The sequence below is a fragment of the Hippopotamus amphibius genome, chromosome X (genome assembly GCF_030028045.1).
Source record: "Hippopotamus amphibius kiboko isolate mHipAmp2 chromosome X, mHipAmp2.hap2, whole genome shotgun sequence".
NCBI classification, from domain to species: domain Eukaryota; kingdom Metazoa; phylum Chordata; class Mammalia; order Artiodactyla; family Hippopotamidae; genus Hippopotamus; species Hippopotamus amphibius.
The window spans coordinates 82,444,327-82,466,959 of NC_080203.1; the positions used below are offsets into that span (position 1 = coordinate 82,444,327).

The 22,633-nt window shown below is 39.2% G+C and overlaps 1 pseudogene; it reads left to right on the top strand.

Annotated features, from left to right (window-relative positions):
* The first annotated feature begins 17,341 nt into the window (after positions 1-17,341).
* LOC130841506 (peptidyl-prolyl cis-trans isomerase FKBP1A-like) lies at positions 17,342-17,765 on the top strand (annotated as a pseudogene).
* The last annotated feature ends 4,868 nt before the right edge of the window (positions 17,766-22,633 follow it).

Below are 22,633 nucleotides of genomic sequence, written 5' to 3' on the forward strand. Positions count from 1 at the left end.
GCTACTCTTCATTGTGGTGTGTGGGCTCCTCATTGCTGCAGCTTCTCTTATTGCGGAGCACGGGCTCTAGGTGTGTGGGCTTCAGTAGTTGCAGCACATGGGCTCAGTAGTTGTGGCTCACAGGCTCTAAAGCACAGGCTCAATAGTTGTGGCACATGGGCTTAGTTGCTTCATGGCATGTGGGATCTTCCTGGCATAGGGCTCGAACCCGTGTCCCCTGTATTGGCAGGCAGATTCTTAACCACTGTGCAACCTAGGAAGCCCTATTTTATATTTTTTAAAATAGAAATTTTTATTTTAAAGTTGTTGTAGATTATTCCATGGGGATGATTTATCAGTTTTACTTAACTAGTTTATTTATTTACCGATTTATTTATTAATTTTTTAAAATTGGAGTATAGTTGCTTTACAATGCTGTGTCAGTTTCTGTGTACAGGAAAGTGAATCCACCATACATATACATATATCCCCTCCTTTTTGGATTTCTTTCCCATTTAGGTCATCACAGAGCACCAAGTACAATTCCCTGTGCTATACAGTAGGTTCTCATTAGTTACCTGTTTTATACATAGTAGTGTATATATGTCAAGCTCAGTCTTCCAATTCATCATAACCTCCCTTTCTCCTGGGTATCAGTACCTTTGTTCTCCATGTCTGTGTCTTTCCTTCTGCTTTGCAAAGAAGGTCATCTATACCATTTTTTCTAGATTCCATATATGGAATTATATGAAACCACCATCTCCCTGATACTAAATATGTTAATATATTACATTTGTTTTTCACTTTCTGACTTACTTCACTCTGTATGACAGTCTCCAGGTCCATCCATGTCTCTGCAAATGACACAAATTTATTGAGTAATATTTTTATGGCTTCTTATGGCTGAGTGATATCCCAATGTATATATATACCATATCTTTATTCCTTCCTCTGTTTTTGGAACTCCCATGTCCTGGCTATAGTAAACAGTGCTGAAATGAACATTGAGGTGCATGTGTATTTTTGTATTATGGTTTTCTCTGTGTATATGCCCAGGAGTGGGATTTCTGGCTCATATGGAATTTCTATTTTTAGTTTTTATAGGGAAACTCCAGACTGTTCTCCATAGTGGTCATATCAGTTTACATTGCCATCACAGCTTTTGCTGTGCAAAAGCTTTTAAGTTTAATTAGGTCCCATTTGATTATTTTTGTTTTTATTTTCATTACCCTGGGAGGTGAATTGAAAAAGATCTTGCTGCGATTTACGTCAAAAAGTGTTCTACCTATATTTTCCTCTGAGTTTTAGAGTGTCTGGTCTTACCTTTAGGTCTTTAATCCATTTTGTGTTTATTTTTGTGCATGGTGTTGAATGTTCTATTTTCATTCTTTTCCATGTAGCTGTCCAGTTTTCCCAGCACCACTTATTGACGAGACTGTCTTTTCTCCATTTTATATACTTGCCTCCTTTGTCATAGATTAGGTAACCATAATGGATTTATCTCTGGGCTTTCTATCCTGCTCTATTGATCTGTATATCTATTTTTGTCCCAGTACCATACTGTTTTGATGACTATAGCTTTGTAGTATACTCTGAAGTCAGGAAGCTTAATTCCTTCAGCTCAGTTTTTCTTTCTCAAGATTGCTTTGGCTCTTTGGGGTCTTTTGTGTTCCCATACAAATTGTAAAATTTTTTGTCCAGGTTTTCTGAAAAATGCCATCGTTAATTTGATAGGGATTGCATTGAATCTGTAGATTGATTTCTGCAGTATAGACATTTTTATAATATTGATTCTTCCAATCCACAACATTGGTTTTTGTCATGTTTATTTCTTTCATCAGTGTTTTATAGTTTTCTGAGTACAGGTCTTTTGCCCCCTCAGGTAGGTTTATTCCTAGGTTTTTTGTTCTTTTTGATGCTATGGTAAATGGGATTGTTTCCTTAATTTCTCTTTCTGCCCTTTTGTTGTTAGTATATAGGAAAGCAAGAGATTTCTGTGTATTAATTTTGTATCCTGCAACTTTACCGAATTCATTGATTAGCTCTAGTAGTTTTCTGGTAGCATCTTTAGGACTTTCTATGTTAGTAACATGTCATTTGTGAACAGTGACAGTTTTACTTCTTTCCCAATTTGGATTCCTTTTATTTCTTTATCTTCCCTTTTTATTATGGCTAGGACTCCCAAAACTATGTTGAATAATAGTGGCAAGAGTGGGCACCCTTGTCTCATTTCTGATTTTAGAGGAAATGCTTTCAGTTTTTCACCATTGAGAATTATGTTGGCTGTGGGTTTGTCATATATAACCTTTATTGTGTTGAGATAGGTTCCCACTATGCCCACATTCTGGAGAGGTTTTTCTTTTTTATCATAAATGGATGTTGAGTTTTGTCAAAAGCTTTTTCCGCACTTATTGAGATGATCATATGGTTTTTAGTCTTTAAATTTTAATATGGTGTATCACATTGTCTGATTTGCATATATTGAAAAATCCTTGCATCACTGGGATCAATCCCACTTGATCATGGTGTATTATCCTTTTAATGTGTTGTTGGATTCTCTTTGCTAGTATCTTTTTGAGGATTTTTGTATCTATGTTCATCAGTGATATTGGCTTGTAGTTTTCTTTTTTGATGATATCTTTGTCTGGTTTTAGTATCAGGGAGATGGTGGCTTCATAGAATGAGCTTGGGAATGTTCCTCCCTCTGCAATTTTTTGGAAGAGTTTGAGAAGGATAGGTGTTAGCTCTTCTCTAAATGTTTGATAGAATTCACCTGTGAAGCCATCTGGTTCTGGACTCTGTTGGAAAAATTTTAATCATGGTTTCAGTTTCACTACTTGTGATTGATCTGTTGATATTTTTTATTTCTTCCCGATTCAGTCTTGGAAGTTTGTACTTTTCTAAGAATTTTCCATTTCTCCAAGATTGTCCATTTTATTGGCATATAGTTGCTTATAGTAGTCTCTTACGATGGTTTGTATTTCTGTGGTGTCAATTGTAACTTCTCCTTTTTCATTTTTAATTTCACTGATTTGAGTCCTCTCCCCTCCCACCCACCCCCCTTTTTTGATGAATCTGGCTAAATGTTGATCCATTTTGTTTATCTTCTCAAAGAACCAGCTTTTAGCTTCATTGATCTTTGCTATTGTTTTCTTCATTTCTATTTCATTTCTTTCTTTGCTGTTCTTTATGATTTCTTTCCTTCTCATAATTTCGGGTTTTTTTTATTGTTGCTCTTCTTTCTCTAGTTGATTTAGGTGTAAGGTTAGGTTGTTTATTTGAGATTTTTCTTTTTTCTTGAGATAGGCTTGTATTGCTATAAACTTCCCTCTTAGAACTGCTTTGGATGGCTCCTGTAAGCTTGGGGTCATTGTGATTTTGTTATCATTTGTTTCTATGTATTTTTTTGATTTCCTCTTTGATTTCTTCAGTGATTTCTTTACTATTTAGTAGCATATGGTTTAGCCTTCATGTGTTTGTGATTTTTACAGTTTTTTTCTCCTGTAATTGATTTCTAATCTCATAGTGTTGTGATCAGAAAAGTTGCATGATACAATTTCAATTTTCCTAAATTTACTAAAGGTTGATTTGTGACCCAAGATATGATCTATCCTGGAGCATGTTCCATGTGCCTTTGAGAAGAATGTGTATTGTGTTCCTTTCGGATGGAATGTCCTATAAATATCAGTTAAGTCTATCTGATCTGGTGTGTCATTTAAGAGTTGTGTTTCCTTTTTAATCTTTTGTCTGGATGATCAATCCATCGGTGTAAGTGGGGTGTTAAAGTCCCCACTATTAGTGTGCTACTGTTGATTTCCCCTTTTATGGTTCCTAGCATTTGCCTTATATATTGAGGTGCTTCTATGTTGGGTGCATAAATATTTACATTTGTTATATCTTCTTGAATTGACCCCTTGATCATTATGTAATGTCCTTCCTTATCTCTTTTAATAGTCTTTATTTTAATGTCTACTTTGTTTGATATGAGTTTTGCTATCCCAGTTTACTTTTGATTTCCATTCACATGGGCTATGTTTTTCTATGCCTTCACTTTCAGTCTGTATGTGTTCCTAGGTCTGAAGTGTGTCTCTTGTAGACAGCATATACACAGGTCTTGTTTTGGTATTCATCCAGCCAATCTGTGTCTTTTGGTTGGAGCCTCTATTCCATTTACATTTAAGGTAATTGTTGATATGCATCTTCCTGTTACCATTTTCTTAATTGTTTTGGTTTTTTGTAGGTCTTTTTCTTCTCTTGTGTTTCCCACCTAGAGAAGTTCCTTTAGCATTTGTTTTAAAGCTGGTTTGTTGCTGCTAAATTCTCTTAGCTTTTGCTTGTCTGTAAAGCTTTTGATTTCTTTGTTGAATCTGAATAAGATCCTTGCTGGATAGAGTCATCTTAATTGTAGGAGTACCCCTTTCACCACTTTAAATATATCCTGCCACTCCCTTCTGGCCTGCAGAGTTTCTGCTGTAAAATGAGCTGTTGACCTTATGGGGATTCACTTGTATGTTATTTATTGCTTTTCCCTTGCTGCTTTTAATATTTTTTCTTGTATTTAATTTTCTAGTTTGATTAATATGTGTCTTGGCATGTTTCTCTTTAGGTTTATTCTGTGTGGGACTCTCAGTGCCTCCTGGACTTGGGTAACTCTTTCCTTTTCCATGTTAGGGAAGGTTTCATCTATAATCTCTTCACATACTTTCTCAGACCATTCCTCTTTCTCTTCTTCTTCTGGGAACCCTATAATTCAAAAGTTGGTGCATTTAATATTGTCCCAGAAGTCTCTGAGACTGTCCTTTTTTTTTTTTTTTAATTCTTTTTTCTTTATTCTGCTCCATGGCAGTTATTTCCTGCATTCTATCTTCCAGCTCACTTATCAGTTCTTATGTCTCAGTTATTCTGCTATTGATTCCTTCTAATGTATTTTTCATTACAGTTATTGTGTTGTTCATCACTGAATTTTTTTTGTATAAATTTATTTATTTATTTATTGGGTGCTTTGGGTTTTTGTTGATGAATGCAGGCTTCCTCTAGTTGCAGAGAGTGGGGCCACTCTTCACTGTGGTGCACAGGCTTCTTATTGTGGTGGCCTCTCTTGTTGTGGAGCATGGGCTCCAGGCATATGGGCTTCAGTATTTATGGCACACAGGCTCAGTAGGTGTGGTGCACAGGCTTAGTTGCTCCATGGAATGTGGGATCTTCCCAGACCAGGGATCAAACCCATGTCCCCAACATTGGCAGGTGGACTCTTAACCACTGTTCCACCAGGGAAGCCCATCACTGAATTTTCTGTTCTTTAGTTCTTCTAGGTCTTTGTTAAACATTTTTGTATCTTCTCAATCTTTGCCTTCATTCTTTTTCTGAGATCTTGGATCATCTTCGATCTCATCATTCTGAGATGTTGGATGGTCTTTGATCATCATTACTCTGAATTCTTTTTCAGGCACATTGCCTGTTTCTTTTTCATTTATTTAGTCTTGTTTGTTTTTACCTTGCTCCTTCATCTGCAACATATTTCTCTGTCATCTCATTTTGTCTTACTGTTTTTTTTCCCTCCTTTCTGCAGGCTGCAGGGTCATAGTTCCTCCTGCTTCTGTTGTCTGCCCCCTGGTGGGTGAGGCTGATTCAGTGGCTTGTGTAGGCCTCCTGGTGGGAGGGACTGGTGCCTGCACCGTGGTGTGTGGATCTGAGTCTTTTCCCTCAGGTGGGCAGGGCCATGTCAGGGGGTGTGTTTTGTAGTGTCTGTGAGCTTATTATGGCTTTAGGCAGCCAGTCTGCTGATGAGTCAACCTGCTTTCCTGTCTTGCTGGTTGTTTGGTGTGAAGTGTTCAGCACTGGAGGCTGAAGGCAGTTGCATGAAGCCGCGTGTTAGTGTCAAGATGTATACCTTCAGGAGTTCACATGCCAATTAATATTCCTGGGCCCAGAAATTCTCTGGCTCTCCAACCTCCTGGACTCGGTGTTCCCACCCCAGATGCCCAGGCCTGACCCTTGGCTGGGGAACTGACAGTCTGCAAGCTGAGCAGCATGGCCGAAGGAAAATGAAAAAGGAAAAGAAAACAAAGAGACAAACAAAACCCAAGGCAAATATCAAAAACAAACACAAACATCAAAAACAGCACACAAAAAAGAAAAATAAAAACAGACAAACCAAACCCAAGACAAATGATAAAAACAAAGCCAGACAAACAGAAACAAAGAAACAGACAAAAAAGAAAGGAAACAAGAAACAAGAGGACAAACAAAACAACTCAAAAATGAAAACAATCAATACAGACTGAACTAACAAAAACAAAGAACAAAAATATTAAAAACAGAAAGCAAAGTATAAAAGCAAAGAAAACATAAAACAAACACACAGAAGTGATAAAAAAAGAATACAAGAAAAAACACAAAACAACAAAAAGTAAAGTAAAAATAGAAAAATAAAAAATATATTAAAATATTAAAAAAATAAAATTAAAAAATATAAAAAATAAAAATAACAACTGAACAAAATGAAACAAACAAGAAAATAATAATATTAATAAGAATATTTTCCTGGTGCCTCCACTCAGTGTCCTTGCTTTCATAGTGAAACACAGACAACCCTTGCCTCCCCAGAAGGCCCTCCAATACCTCTAGGCAGGTTTCTGGACCTGCTGTGTGCACTTGGGGGCAGCTCAGACTCTAACCTGGCCCAACTCATGCGTGTACTTGCCCTCAAAGTCCACTGCTGCTATAGCTAGACTGGTCTCAGTTGTGGGAATACTCATTTTCTACTCAGATCTTCCACAGATGCAGGATTTACCAGGCCAACTGAGTAGATTTAATCCATGACTTGTGCAGCTGCAGAGGGAGATTTCCATTCCTCTTCCTTAGTTGCACTGGACCTGGGGATCAGCTTTGGTTTTGGCCCTACCTCTGCACGTGTGCCACCCTCAGGTGTCTTTTCCCCGTCCAGGTTAGAGGGAGAAAATGCAGCAACTGATTGGGGCACACACTCACTCAGGCTTGGGAGGAGTATGGCAGCCGCAACTGGGGTATGTGTGAAGTGCTTGCAGTGGTGGAGACCAGCAGGCAGTTGCACATACTGGAGCCCACTCACTCTGGTGGGAGGCAGGGGCTGACCTGTGGGGGCAGTGGCAGCCCCACCCCTTGCAGGCTACTTAACAATGGCACCTCATTTCCTAAGCAGATCATGCTTCTTCAAGAGGCATTCCTGGACAGCCATGGAACCCCCCGCACCCTTCCCCTCAGGTTGTCTCTGTGCAGCTAACAGCTGTCCTCTCCTCAGATCTGCTCTCCCAAGCCCAGGCTTTAGCATTCAGCCCCCACAAAAACTTGTGGGTCCCCATCTCAAGCAGGGGTGCCCAGGGCTGATTTCCTAGGAGGTTTTTGCATGGGCAGTGCTCAGAACCCCAGAGCCTACAGCGGCAGAGGAGGCCTTGGATTGAGGAGCTGGCAAGCCTGCTCAGATGGGTGCCCCTCCTATTGCCCATGGAGGCCAAAGCTGATGGGTGGGGAAGGGGGTTGCAATGGTGGCTCTGCTCCTTGTATGCCACTCATCAATGATCCCTTGCTTCTATGGTGTCCCAGGCTTCTTCTGCAAACTTTCCCAGTTGTGGGGCTCCTTACTCCTTTCCCTCAGGCCATCCTTCCACAGCCAACAGCCATGCTTCAGTGGGGTTCAAGCTCCAAACCCCATTTTCCAGCACCCAGCCCCCCTCCACAACAGGAGACACATGACTCAGGCTGGGGTGTGCAGAGCTGCAGCACAGACCATGCATGCAGTTCTTTCTTTGTCCTGCCTTCCATAGACTGTCCACTGTGTTCCCCTTCAATCCCCCAAAGGTCCCTTTATGTCCCAGCTGAATTCCCCACCATGAGGGTTTTTTTCTGAGTGAGGGAACCTCTCCTTACCTTCAGCTTCCCACCAAGGGTGCTGGCCCCTTTTTTGATTCCTCTTTTTCTTTTTTCTTTCTTTCATCCTACTCAGTTGTGATGGGATTTTTCTTGTTCTTTTGTGTTCGAAGTCTCCCTTTAATGTTCAGCAGGTGCTCTGTGAGAATTGTTCCATTTGTAGATGTATTCTTGATGTACTTGTGAGGAGAAATGAATTCCATATCCTCTTATTCTGCCATCTTGACTCCTCCCTCTATAGTGTCTTTTATAATTACACAGTTACCTTTACTGGTGCTCTTTGTTCACATAGATTTCAACTACCTTCTAGGATCACTTGCTTTTATCCTGAAGAATTCCCTTTAGTGTTTCTTGTAAGATTGGTTTGCTAACAACAAATTTGCTCAGTTTTTTTTTTTATCTGAGAAAATTCATTTCTCCTTCATTTGGGAATGATAGCTTTGTTTAAGATTCTTTGCTAATTGTTTTTTATTTAAAATATGTGATAACACTGCCTCCCTGCCTCTCCTACTGAGAAGTCAGCCATAAATCTTATTGGGTTTCTTTTGTTCTGGCATGTCATTTTTCTCGTGATGCTTTCAACATTTTCTGCTTTGACATTCAGCAATTTTATTATGATATGTTAGTTTATGGGTCTCTTTATGTTTATCCTTCTAGGAAGTTACTGATCTTCTTGGATTTGTAGGTTATCATCTTTCAATAAATTTAGAAAGTTTTCAGACAGTATTTCTTTGAATATTTTTTCTTCTCATTTCTATTCAGTCTCCATTCTTTCAGTACTTCCATGGGGTTTATATGATGTGCTTAATGGTGTTCCACATTTCATTCAAGGTCTGTCCATTTTTCTTTATAATTTTTGGCTTGCATAATCTCTACTGATTGATTTTCAAGTTTTCTAATTTTTCTTCTGCTAGTTAACATCTGTTGTGCTCCTTTAGTGATTGTTTTTATTATAGTTATTTTACTTAACTCCATAGTTTCTATTTTATTCTTTTTAAAAATAATTTATATATTTGTCACATTCTCTATTTGATGCATTATACCTTTACTTCTTTAATCACACTTTCCTTTATTTCTGTGAACATATTTATAAAGATGTCTTAGTTTCCTGTGGCTTCTGTAACAAAGTACAATAGAGTCATTTAAACAATAGAAATTAATAGTCTAAAATTATAGAGTCTAGAAGTCTGAGGCTAAAGTGTTGGCAGGACCATGCTTTCTCTGATGGTGCTATGGATAATTCTGTTCCAGGCCTCTCTCCTAGCTTCTGGTAGTTCCTTGGTTTGTGGCAGCATAACTTCAATCTTCACATGGAATTCTCCTTTAATACCTTGTCTCTTTGTCCAAATTTCCCATTTTTATTAGGACATGAGTCATATAGGATTTGGGATCCATCCTAATTTAGTGTGATCTTATTTTCACTAATTTCATCTTTAAAGGCCCTATTTCCAAATTGTCACATTATGAAGTACTGAAGATTAGGACTTCAACATATAAATTTTGGGGAACACAATTCAACTCATAAAAAATGGCCACTTTGAAATCTTTTTCTGTTAAACCCAACATCTGATTGCTCTCACTGGTGATTTCTGTTTCTTGATTTTTTTTTTTTTTTTGATGTCTGGGTCATACTGTTCTGTTCCTTTGTATGATTCATAGTTTTTGTTGGCAACTGGACATTTTAGATAATATGTTGTAGCAACTCTGGATAATAGTCCTCTCTCCAGGGGCTTTTATTGTTATTTCCTTGTTTATTCATTTATTGACTGGCTGGATTATTTTAATGAAGTGTATCCCCCCACTCCCAATGTCAAGCCTCTGATATTATTCATCAAGTAGGCACAGATTTTGGTACATCCATAGTCACCCTGGGATACTGGTGGTACTGGCAGGGTTCTCTTCTCCTCTTTCCCTGACCACAATACCCAGTGGTTGGACTCCACTAATTGCTGGCTGATTGTCTTATTGTTTTTAACATTACCCTGGGGTATAAGTTGCTTTACAAATAAATCCAATCAAATTGTAGCTCCTTTTATGGAATAGTTTCTGAGGTCAGTGTTTGACATTTGTTCTCATGCTAGCAGGCCTCTTTTTAGTTGTCTTACTCCCTGTATTCCTCCTGTGAGCTTGTTGGCCTACTGTCTAGCCTGTATTTTCATTAGATCTACACATTTCCTTCCAGTTGTCCTTCACCAACCTCTACTGTTGTTGAGATTACCCTCAGGATTAAAATTCTCCTCACTTTTTTGCAAATGAAGTTAGTTCCTTTAGGAAAAGATTGCAAGCTGTTTTATAGCAAAATCTCTGTGCCAGGGCTGTGGAGCTGGAGGTGGGGAAAAATGGCAAACTTCTTTCTGACTGACATTCTCGCTAGTAGCTGAGTTCCTAGTGGTGGCAGGGCAGGAGACTGAGGTCCTTTTGACTTGCTCCTCCTCCTGTGGAACCACTGCCTCATTAGCTGTGGAATGGCTATCAGAACCCCAATATTATTAGTGCACTACATTTGAGGTAAAGCTTCTGTTTCATGAGTAGGGTGGGACAGAATAAAGGAGACCCCTCTTTTTTATTGCACTTGCCTAGGACTTAGTCACAACAATGGGTAGCTGAGGACAGGATGTGAAATACTGAGGTCCTGCTTTTCCTAGGAGGAAAGTCCTTTGGCTGGAAACTAGGGGAGAGGGAGCCCTGTGTTCCTGGTTGCAGCAGTCTGGAGTAGTCTCTGCTTCATTGAGCCGGGAGGGGAAAGGGGGAGAGCAGTCTTGGATCAAATACCACAGAATCTCTCACTTTTCTTATTATAGTTTTATATATTTTCTTGAGTAGATGTTTCTTGATTTTCTGCCTGCTCTTAGGACCATTTGCAGAGGCTTTAAATGGTTGTTTTCAAAAAGTTTTCACCAGTTTTACTGGGAAAGTCAACTGAGGTCTTCATGCTATTATGCTGGAAGTTTATTTCCTTAATATTCAATCTTGGTCCACTTTTATTAAAGTGGTTATCTTCTTACATATCTTGAGACTGTGCTAACATGTCTAGTAGAACTCCTGCACCATCTATTCTTTTATATATTAACAACAAAGTATATCTAAGGAACTTGTCATAATAAAAATTTATGTTTTTCAAGTGGTAGAAGATAACTCTTGAAGCTAAAAATTTGGACTTATAATTGATTTCATTTTTTTGTGAGTGTTGGAGCTGTTATCTTTTTAATAACAAAAAGTTATAAAAGAATTGTAGAAAACTTTAAAGCAGTCTTAGCCCTCAAGCGTTTTCTAGTTAGGAGTAGAGGTAGAAGATTAGAATCCAGGTGTCTAGATGCTCAGCCTGTGTCCTTTGTAGATAAACATAATGCATGTCAAACAACCATGAACAAATTGTGCACACTTCAGACTTTATTAAACATTTATATCTATGTTATGTGGTCTTCACAACAACCAAGGAAGGGGGTCTGGGCAGTATACTATTATTTTCATTTCACATATGAGGAAACTGTAACTCAAACCTCCAATACAGAGGTAAAATGAGTTATATGGTTATCTGACTCAAATATCCTTTTCTTCCCATTATACCAGGCTTCAAATGAGGTGCCCAGGTTGGAGCACAAGCCCTCAACTTTGAGACTAAGAGTCTCACATTTCTACTAATAATATTAACATTAATTCAGAGGCATAAACTGAACTAGGAAACCTGACACTTGGGGTAAGACTTTTTAACCATCTTCTTGCCAAGACCCTGCCACTTATGACCTGTTGCTTGCCTGTCCTTGCCTTCCATCCCTCCTCTAATTGATATTCCATATTTTTCTATGTCTCCTTCGTTACATAAAAGTAGAGTCATTGAGGCTTTTGTGGTAGTGGGAGATTGGTATGAGGTCAGAAAGCATGCTCTGAGCTTCTTGATGATCCCTACTGGAACCACCTCACTGGTGCCCAAGCCCTTTGTCTACCCGGAGAACCAAAATATTAAAATATACTGTAATCAGCAAAAACATCTTGGGATTCAGCATATTTTCTTTGAAATTTCAGACAAAAATAACTGTGTAAATATACTATAAAGGAAGAAAGAAGCTTGAACCTAATCTGTTAAGTATATTTCCTACTCTTATCACACCTTGCTATACAAGCAAATGCTAATATACAGTTTGTGAAATGCTTAAAAAAACAACTACCAATGGCTGGATAAAAAATAATTCAGCTTGTCACAAACACATGTTTTCTTTCTTTAACTCAATATTTGAATTATTTTGAATCATGTAGACCCTGCTTCTAATTTTGAATCTGCCACTTGCTACTTGTGTGACCTCTAGCTTTATGCTACTCATCTGCAAATGGGAATAATAAAACTTACATCAAAGTGTTCTTATGAGAAGAAAATGAGATAATGTATATGAAGGAACTAGTACATTGACTAAAACACTGCAGACATTTGGTAAATGTTCTTTTTCTTCCTTTTCTTTTATAATCACAGTGAAGAAATTAGTAACCATGAAGCTCTCAGAGAACAGTCCAGTCTATTTCATGGTATTAATTCTACATAGGGAAATGTTCAGAAAAGACAGATCAGTGAGAAGATTGCAATGATTAGGGAAGTCTTCCTGAAGAAAGTGGGACTGGAGTTTCAGTTTAATGGATAGTTCAGTGTATCTCAAAATCCTCTATTAGAGCACTGGGATTCTGAACAATGGGCCAGAGTGCTTCATTATTTAGCTAAAATAATAGTAATCATTTCTCAAATTTCAAAACAGTTAACATCCTCTTAATTTGAAGTTTCCCTTCCACACAATTCTTTAATTCTTTGACATCTGATACAGCTTTTCTAAATTAAAATACAGAATAGAATAAATAATGAATTTGGCACAATCACATAGCTATTTCATGTTTAGTAAAGTTATTTTGTGATATTCTACAGAGAGAATTATGACTTTGGGTGCTCTGCTGTCTGAACACATTTGAGGCTCACTGAGATGGGTGAAAAAGATGGGGAACAGCATAAAGGTAGCATTAAAAAAAAGTGTTTGATAGTACATTGAGCACATCCACCTGGAGTGGACAGTATGTATCATGGATTAATAAAAAATAATGGTTAAGTAATAATAAGATATAGTACTATCCTGAGTATAGTAATTTGTAATTTGCAAAGAGTTTGCACATATCTAAACTCATCCTCATAATAATTTTGTGGAATAAAGAGGGCAGGTAATAAAGTTACCATCAATAATGACAGCTTCTAATGATTGAGCACTTGCTATGGACCAGACACCATTGCTAGAAGCTTCACACATATTATCTCTGATGCTCACAACAACCCTGTCATACAGATGTTATTATCCTAATTTCACAATTGAGTAAACTACGGCTCATAAAGTTTAAGCAATTTGCCGAAGGCCACATACTTAGAAAAAAGCAGATGATTCAATTTGAATCTTAGGTCTGTCTGATTCCAGCTCCACTAGACTATCACAACAGCATGAAAAGAGAGGAAAGAAGTAAAAAGGGAGAGTGTAGTAACAACTGCATAACATTATAGCTTATGTACAACAACATCAAGGTTGGATTGTCCTGAAAATAAACTAAAATAATTTTTTGAAGTCCATTTTATAAAAATAGCTTCAGCTCTGTCAATCCTGAAAATTAACAGACTCTATTTCAGAAGGTCCAATTGCCATACTGAAGTTTTTGGGGGCACTAGTTTCACTTTAGAGCTCATGATTTGGAGTCATTTATCAGACTCCAAGTGGGAGAAATTAAAAGCTTTCTAAATTAACATCCTTTACCATTTATTTGCTTTTCCTCCTTGTGGGGATGCCAGCAACCAACACAAGCTCCCTATGTAATGGGAGTGTTTAAAGTAATCCACAAGTTGAAACATAAGGAGTTTCCATGACTGGCTCCCTATCAAGGTATTTTCCTCACATAAGGAGAGGTCCAGAGATTGCCAAAACCAGAGATCAGCACGAAGGCCTTCCTCAGAGGCTCATTCCCTCTTGAAAGGATGAAACATTCAGGATGCTCATTCAGCGGGAACAAGTGGTTTCACCTGTGGGAAAAGGCTTGGATTGTCAATCAGCACCCTTCAAGGAGGAGGTAAATGCTGGCACTAGAGCTTAGACTAGAGAAAGAGCAGCATCTATTTTAGCTCCAAAGGGAAAGATGTGATCTGTCATAGAATTTTGACCTTCATTGTAGAGAAGCTTTGCCACCTCTTTTCTTCTGGAGGTATACTTAAAACACAGAAGGACAGAGTAAAATCCCTCTGAGAAGCCTGAACAGATGATACTGAGTCTAGAAACAAAATCTCATAGAACTTTATTCATTGGAGAGTTCCTCCATTCTCTACTTAATGTCAACTAACTCATATTGTATGATTAAAACAAATTATTTTTTAAATTTATGAATAAGCACCCTTGAAAAATATTTTATTTTATAGAAAATATCTTTTGCAAAAGTAAGGAAGACATACTTTTTTTTATTTATAGAAAAATTCTAAGTTAAAAGCATTCAAAAACAAAGTAAAATAAAAATATTTACAAATCACCTACTAGATAAGGTTCTAGCGCCTTACTACCCAAATGTGGGCCACCAGCCAACAGTGTAGGTTTCACCTGGGAGCCCATTAAAATGCTGGACCCCAGACCTATTACATCAGAATATGCATTTTATTGTTAAATCCCTAGGTAAGTTTGAGAAGTACTGCTTTAGGCTTGGAAAATGTTTGTGTGTCTTTTGATTATTTTCATCAGAATAATCTAGGTTATTGGTTAAAAGATTAAGGCTCTTGGGCCCTACCCCAGAACTACTAAATCACATCTCTCAGAGTGGGACCTGGGAGCCTGGGAGTGTGCATTATTAACAAGTGTAGTAGGGCAGTAAATCATAAACTTGAGCATACATCAGAATTACTTGGAGGGTCTGCTAAAACACAGATCTCTGGAATCTACCCCCAAAGTTCTCCGATTCAGTAAGTCTGGAGTGGGTTCAGAGAGTCTGGATTTTTAACATGTTTCTCAGTGATGTTGATGCTACTGGTCCAAGGATCACAATGGGAGAGTCACTGCTTGGATATAATTTTTACAAGTTTAGTTATCTGGTTGTCCAGTCTAGATTAGCAGGAACAATTAGAAGGAGAATAGTCAGAGGCATTATACTGATAGCAGCAAGAAAAAGCATATGATAGGCTGAGAATGGGGGGAAGGAGGGGGAAAGAGTAACTATAAAAAAGAGACATAGAAATAAACATATTTTTTCTGAGTGTAAGTGCTAAAAACCTTATGTGTCTCACTCTCATCCCTCTCCCATGACTACCAGTCTCCTAGTTCTTGAGGGTTATCATTGTATGTTATATGATAACAATGTGAAATATTCATTAATAGTGACCCCTAGTCATCAAGAAGATGCTTAATTCTGTTTAGTTTACTGTTTAAGCAGGCATAGAGTTGTATATTTTAGAACTATTTCCATCAAGGGTCAACTTTTAAACACTTAAGTTGTCTGATAAATTAACTTTTGAAAACCTAGATTCTAAAATGATGCAGGATAAATAAGGACTATCTAACACTGGAGTTCAGGCAATCCAAAAGTGATAAAGACAATATCTAACATTTAAAAAGCAAATTCAGGGACTTCCTAGGTGGCGCAGTGGGTAAGAGTCTGCCTGCCAATGCAGGACACATGGGTTCAATCCCTGCCCCAGGAAGATACCACATGCCACGGAGCAACTAAGCCCGTGCGCCACAACTATTGAACCTGCGCTCTAGAGCCCGTGAGCCACAACTATTGAGCCCATGTGCCGCAACTACCGAAGCCCATGTGCCTAGAGCCTGTGCTCTGCAACAAGAGAGGCCACTGCAATGAGAAGCCTGTATACCACAAAATGAAGAGTAGCCCCCACTCACTGCAACTAGAGAAAGCCCGTGTGCAGCAACGAAGACCCAACACAACCAATAAAATAAATAAATAAATAAATAAATAAATAAGTAAATTTAAAAAGCAAATTCATTTTTTCAGGTAATACAATAATACTTTGAGACATTATCTTCGTAGACACATTTTCATAATACTTTGATTCACTAAGTTCAGTTAAATGAATCAAATTGTTGAGATAACCCAGGTAGCTAACTTGTAGTAGGACCAGATTTCAACTTAGGCCTATCTGACTCTATTTCTCTATATTATTCTGATTTCTTTATAGGAAAAAAAAAAAGCTCCAGCTGGGAAGCTGGATATGTAGATCGTTCTCTTGGGTTTTTGCAGGCCATACTTCTTGGAGAGCTTCCTATAAGACAGGCATCCAAACTTTATTAGCATTTGCGGTTTCTTTAACTTACAGAATCCACAAGAACTCCCTCAATGCTTCCGTATGCCATAATTTACAATACTCCCTCTTTCTTTTACCACTTTGGATTTTCACTTTAACTTGGAGCCATTCCTACCTCTTCCTACACCTAATCTTTCTTGCCCCAGGTTCCAACTCTTCAGTGAAATCACAGAAGGGCTAGTGGGGATAGGAGAGGCAATCAGAGATAAGAAGAGAGAAAGCCTTTAAGGCCTGTGTAGCTGTTTCTTCTCTTCCATTCCCCTACAGATCCAGTGCTTGGGCTGATCTTCAAATTCCTCACAGCCTCATCACACTCTTATGATAAGTACCTCAAACACTGAGACTGGTGGTGCTCTGGAATGCAAATACTCATTTATTTCTCCAAGAATTTAGGTCCTACCATTTACACATATGCACACATTCAGTTGTTCTGAGAGGGCTAAGTGAACAGAATGCTTTAGAGTAGGAACTCTTTTATTTGGTGTATCTTATATTGGTGGGCAGTTGGTATTTTTTAAAACCTCCAAAAGACAAGTGTGCTTGCTTCATTCAGGATGGGCAACTGAGAAGAAGGATCATTTTCTTTGATAGTGAGTATCAAAAGAAAGAAACTGGAAAAAGTAAAAGGAGCAGAAATTTTATGTGCAGCAGACCTAGACAACATTCCTACTGCTGCCACTTACAGATGATGGTTTAGAACATCACTTCTTCTATCTGATTTAAAAACTGGAGTAACAACCTCTATCATTCTCACCTCACAGAACAGTTATGACAGTCTGATGGGGTAATAAATATGAAATTGCTCTGGAAAATATAAAGCGGTATACAGATATAAATTTTGCTTGATAATACAATATTCTGCATTCTTGGCATTTCACGTTTCTATGTAATTGCTGTTATTACTAATGGTTGGATTTTATATATCAGCTATAGTCTTGAAGATGGTAGCCCCTACTCCCAGTGTGAGACCCTGATCCCTGGTTGCAGAGGGAGCAGACAAAATCTCATTTGCAAATTATTGTGTTAGTCTGGTCTAAACTGCCTGAAGTCTACCTGAAAGAGTGATGCAAAGTGTTCATTTCTGTTTCACCTAACATGCAACTCAGGGTGGAAGAGTGGCAGGCATAATTTGAAAACAATGTGTCGATGAAAAATATGCAGGTATCAAGGTTAAAATATTACAGGCCAGCCCACCCAGCGTCTGCCGCCACCACCGCCAAGGGAGTGCAAGTGGAGACCATCTCCCATGGAGACGGGCGCTCTTTCCAAAAGTGCGGCCAGACCTGCGTGGTGCACTACACAGGGATGCTTGAAGACGGAAATAAATTCAATTCATTCCGGGACAGAAACAAGCCCTTTGTGTTGGGTAAGCCCTTTGTGTTGGGTAAGCAGGAGGTGATCCGAGGTTGGGAAGAAGGGGTTGTCCAGATAAGCATGGGCCAAATTGACTAACTCCCCAAACTATACCTATGGTGCCACTGGGCACACAGGCATCCTCCCACCAAATGCCACTCTCCTCTTTGACATGGAACTTCTACAACTGGATTGGCAGGAATGGCCTCCTCCCTGAGCTCCCCATTCTTGGGTGTTCCATGGAAGGATCTGGAGTCTCCACATGCACACATTGAATCCATACAGAGCTTTTCCTGATGTTCCACACTCTTTGTATAAACATCTTTCCTGACTGAATGTGTTCTGTCACTGGCTTTGCTCTTTCCCTTTCTCCTCGTATGTGTGTTGACCTGAACTATATGCCATAAACCTCAAGGTACTCATTTAGGTTTTTTTTTTTTTCTTTTGGGTGGGGGGTGGTGAAGATTGTTTCAGTCCTTTGCATCTAGGTTTTCAGTTAAGTATTAGTCAAGTATTAACAGCACAAGCAATGGTTTAACTTTAGAATAGGAATTGGTGTGAGGAGGTGTGAAAGAATTTTTTTTGGATGACAGTTTTATCTATTACATATTAAACATTCTTGCTGATGTGCTGTGAAACCTTAGCAGAATGGAGGAGCTTTTGAGGGCCGAATTATTCTCCAAGTTGAGAGATGTCTTCAGGTTGAATTAAAAGCCCTACACAAAATTAAAGTGGGAAGGGGAGAGCCTTTGCCTCCACTGTCCCAATCCCACATCCCCCTTAACCTTCTGCCTTTTGAAAGCAGATCATTTTCACTGAGATCTTGGACCCTACATGTGTCTGTCCCGGGGCCAGCAGGAACCTTTGAAGCCTTCTTCATGACCTAGCTTTTTATTTTCCACCCTGTGGTTTTTCTAATGGATATTCAGGATTTTTGTAATCTCGTAACTATCCAAGCTCCACTTCCTAAATTTTAAGAACTTTCATCAAAAGTTAAGTGGAAGGTGCTGTTTGTAGATACTTAACATCCATGAAAGCCCAGCCATCATGACAAATCCTCGTGTTTTCTTAAAAAAATGAAGCTGTTCATCACAGCTGATATCAGAGTTTCCTGGCTTCTCCTTCCCCCCTCTCACCTTTGCTGTCTTGTGTAGTGATTTAGTGAGTGAAATTGCTGCCTACTCCCCTACCCCCACCCCCCTCACTACATGTGTTTCAAGTTTTATTATTGCAATAAAAGTGCTTTTCACTGGCTTTTCTCAAAGAAAAAGGTCAAAAGATTACAGTTGAGGTTCCAATTCAAGGTGGAGATGTAGGAAAATCCTGAACTCACCATCTCACAGAGACACACTGAATTACAGCTATATATAGAACAATTTTCCCAGGAAAAAAATAAAGACTAGCAGCTTGACCCCTTCACATTGGGCAAATGAGAAAAAAAAAACACACTGAAGCATATACGAAAGGCTGAGAAACAATCTTGCTATGAACCCCACCCCTGGTGGGGCAACCTTCAATCAGGAGGGAACTCAAAACCCAGAGCTTCTCTCTCAGGAGAGAAGGTTTCATATTCCACATTGGGCACCACAACTTTTAAGACCCATCTCCTGAAAGATGAGCCCCCAAAACATCTAACTTTGAAAATGCATGTCCATGAGACATTGCTGTGGTGAACTGAGAAATGGCTCTTAAAGGGCTTGTGCACAGGTTCACCTGCCTTAGAGCCCAGCACAGAAGCAGCCTTTTGAAAAGTGCCCAGACGTATGTTAAGGAGACTCACTTGCTAATTTTAAACTATTGGTCTGAGAAGCAGGAGCATGCTGAGCTACTCTCTGGAGATGGAGGCTAATGAGCATCATCTGTCTGCTCTCTCTTTGCCTTACTAAATCCAGCAGGCATCATCTTTTTATTTTCCTTTCCAATGAGTGCCATCTTTATGCTCCAGCTGTCAGGCACCTTTTTCCATGCTCTCTCTCTGCCTTGCTAAACCTGGCAGGTAACATATATTTCTTTTTCTTTCCTTTTTCTTTCTTTTCCTTTTCTCCTTTCTTTTTTTTTCCTCTTTTTTTTTTTTTTTTTTTTTGTTATTTGCCATCTTGGCACTCCCTTTCTGCCTTACTCCAGCCAGTGGGCACCATCTTCATGCTCTCCCTCTACTGTGCTCCAGAGCACCAGTGTCTCTCAGAGGGGAGCTTCTACAGGCATCTGGTGCCCCCGTTTTTTTTAATCTGGTGGCCTGGTTTTTGCAGCTGCCACCCAGGGAACACCCCTTGAATGCATGGCTATGAAGGCCAGGGGAACATGTGTTCCTGGATTCCATGGGACTATAAAAATTGGAAAGACAGTTCTAGGGAGGCAACAGACTGAATCTTACACTCTAAGCCTTTCTGTGAAAGAGGCCTACTTACATGTTCAGGAGCTATGGTCTCAGGGGCAGGTTTATGGTTTGGTACACTTATAAGGGCCTCTGGATGTGCTCTCAGAGAATGGAGGCTGGTGACTGTAATCTTTGTACTCTCCCTCTGCCTCACTTGCTGGTATCTTCCAGAAAGGAGCTTATACCCTAGTCTAGTCCATGATTTTTGTGGCTGCTGCCAGAGGACACCTCTATGTCACCTTGCTCTGGTGCCTATGGGGCTTATAATTGTGGGTCTCATAGGACTGTAACCAATTGCCAAAGTATTCTTAAACAGCTACTACCCCAGGGCACAGCAAGAGATAACAGCTCCAGGATCTCAGTCTTATTGTGAAAGAGGCCTATTAGTTTACTGTCATAGCTGCAGCCCAAGGGTTAGTTTTCTAATTAAGCACACATGATGGCTGAATGTAAACCTTTCTTGAGACTTTGAAGGGAGGAACTATCTTCATATTCTCCATCTGCCTTGCTCCAGATGACTAGCATCTATCAGAAGGGCACTCTTATATATGTCTGATGCCCTAGTTTTTATGTCTGGTGCCCTAGTTTTTGTGACCTCTGCCCAAGGGATAACCTTCAATCACCTGCCTCTGGTGGCCATGGGAACTTGGTTTCCTGGGTCCTGCAGGACTGTAACAATCAAAGAGACAGTTATTGGCAGACTACCACACCCAGGCAACAGCACAGACAGCAGATTGAAATTCCCAAGCCTTTCTGTGAAAGAGGCTTGTCCTGAAGCTTCACCCTGAAGGGCAGGCATCAGGTTTGGTACATACCTTGACTACAGAGGTGTTCGCAGGGAATGCAGGCCAGGGAACACCATCTTTGCACTCTCCTTTAGCCTCCATGCAGCTTATTGGTGTCTCCCAGAAAGAAGCATATACACGCCTGGAGCCCCAATTTTTATGACTGACACTCAGGAGACATCTGTAGATTGCCTGGCTCTGGTAGCTAGTGAGGCTTATGCTTGCAGTCCCAAAGAAATGTATGTATTTGAATTATCTAAAAGTTGCTGCCTGAGAATCTGGTTTCCAGTAAGCCTGAATCTAGGTACGGACTGAGATTCTCCCCTTTGGGATACTGACAGGTCTTGGCATATCCTCAACTACTGAAAGCCACTAAAAATGAAATAGACTGCTTTGAAAAATCACAAAGTCTTGAGAGACAAACAAGAGCCAGGGCAAGGATAGGTGATGTTTCATCTCCAATATAAGGCCAATACTTCAAGTCTGGGTGAGGTGGCTGTTTCATTGAATGCATAAACCAACACAGAGAATCAAGCAAAATGAAGAAACAGAAGCATATGCTCCAAATGAGGGAACAAGATAAAACCTCAGAAAACCTTAGTGAAAAGGAGATAAGTAATTTATCTGATAAAGAGTTCAAAGTAATGATCATAAAAGTGCTCACCAGCCTCAGGAGAAGAGCAGATGAACACCGTCAGAACTTCAACAAAGAGATAGAATATATAAGAAAGTACCAAACAGAAGTACAGAGCTGAAGAATACAATAACTGAACTGAAAAATACATTAGAGGGGTCCAATAGCAGACTAGATGAAACAGAAAAAATGTTCAGTGAACTGGAATACTGGGCAGTGGAAGTCATCCAATCAGCAGAAAAAGAAAAAAAAAAGAGTGAAAAAGAGTAAAGATAGCTTAAGGGGTTAATGGGACAACATCAAGTGGACCAACATTCACATGATAGGAATCCCAGAAGGAGGAGAGAGAGAAAAATGGGCAGAAAACTTATTTGAAGAAATAATGCCTGAAAACTTCCCTAACCTGGGAAATAAAACAGACATACAGATCCAGGAATCCTAGAAAGTTCCAAATAAGGTGAACTCCCAAAACACACACCAAAACACACTATAATTATAATGTCAAAAATTAAAGACAAGGAGAGAATTTTAAGAGCAACAAGAGGGAAAAATCTTATTACATAACAGAACCCCCACAAGAATATCAGCAGATTTTTCAGCAGAAACTTCAGGTCAGAAGGAAGTGGCATGATATATTCAAAGTGCTGAAATATAAAAACTTCAAATCAAGAATACTCTCCCCAACAAAGTTATCATTCAGAAATGAAAAAGAGATAGAGTTTTCCAGATAAGGAAAAGTTAAAGAAATGCATTACCATTAAAATAACCTTGCAAGAAATTTTAAAAGGGATTTCTTTAAGCTAAAAAAAGGTGCTAATTAGTAACAAGAAAATATATGAAAGTATAAATCTCATTGGTAAGAGTAAATATATAGAAAAGGTAGTGAATTAATCACTTATATAAAGGTTAAAAAACAAAAATAGTAAAATAAGTGTAGTTACAATAATTAGTTAAGGAATACACAAAATAAAAAGATGTAAAATGTGACATCAAAAATATAAAATTTGACTCACTCCCTGCTGGGGCTAGAGGGGCTAGAGCATCAGCACAAGTAGCTGTGAGTAGCTGTGGCACCAGTAGTGCATGGTTGCAGTTGCACCATCTGTCAGGAGTGGAGCCAGCAGGGAGAGAGCTACTGTGAGAGAAGAGAAGGGGCCACTGCAAACTGAAGGCCACTGAGACCTGCCTGCTGTCTAGTCACAGGAGCAGAGATGAGGCTGCCCTCAGAGCCATGTGTCCACTGTGTGTGTGTTGGGGGGGGGGGTGTAGAAATTTAGAATGTGTTTAAA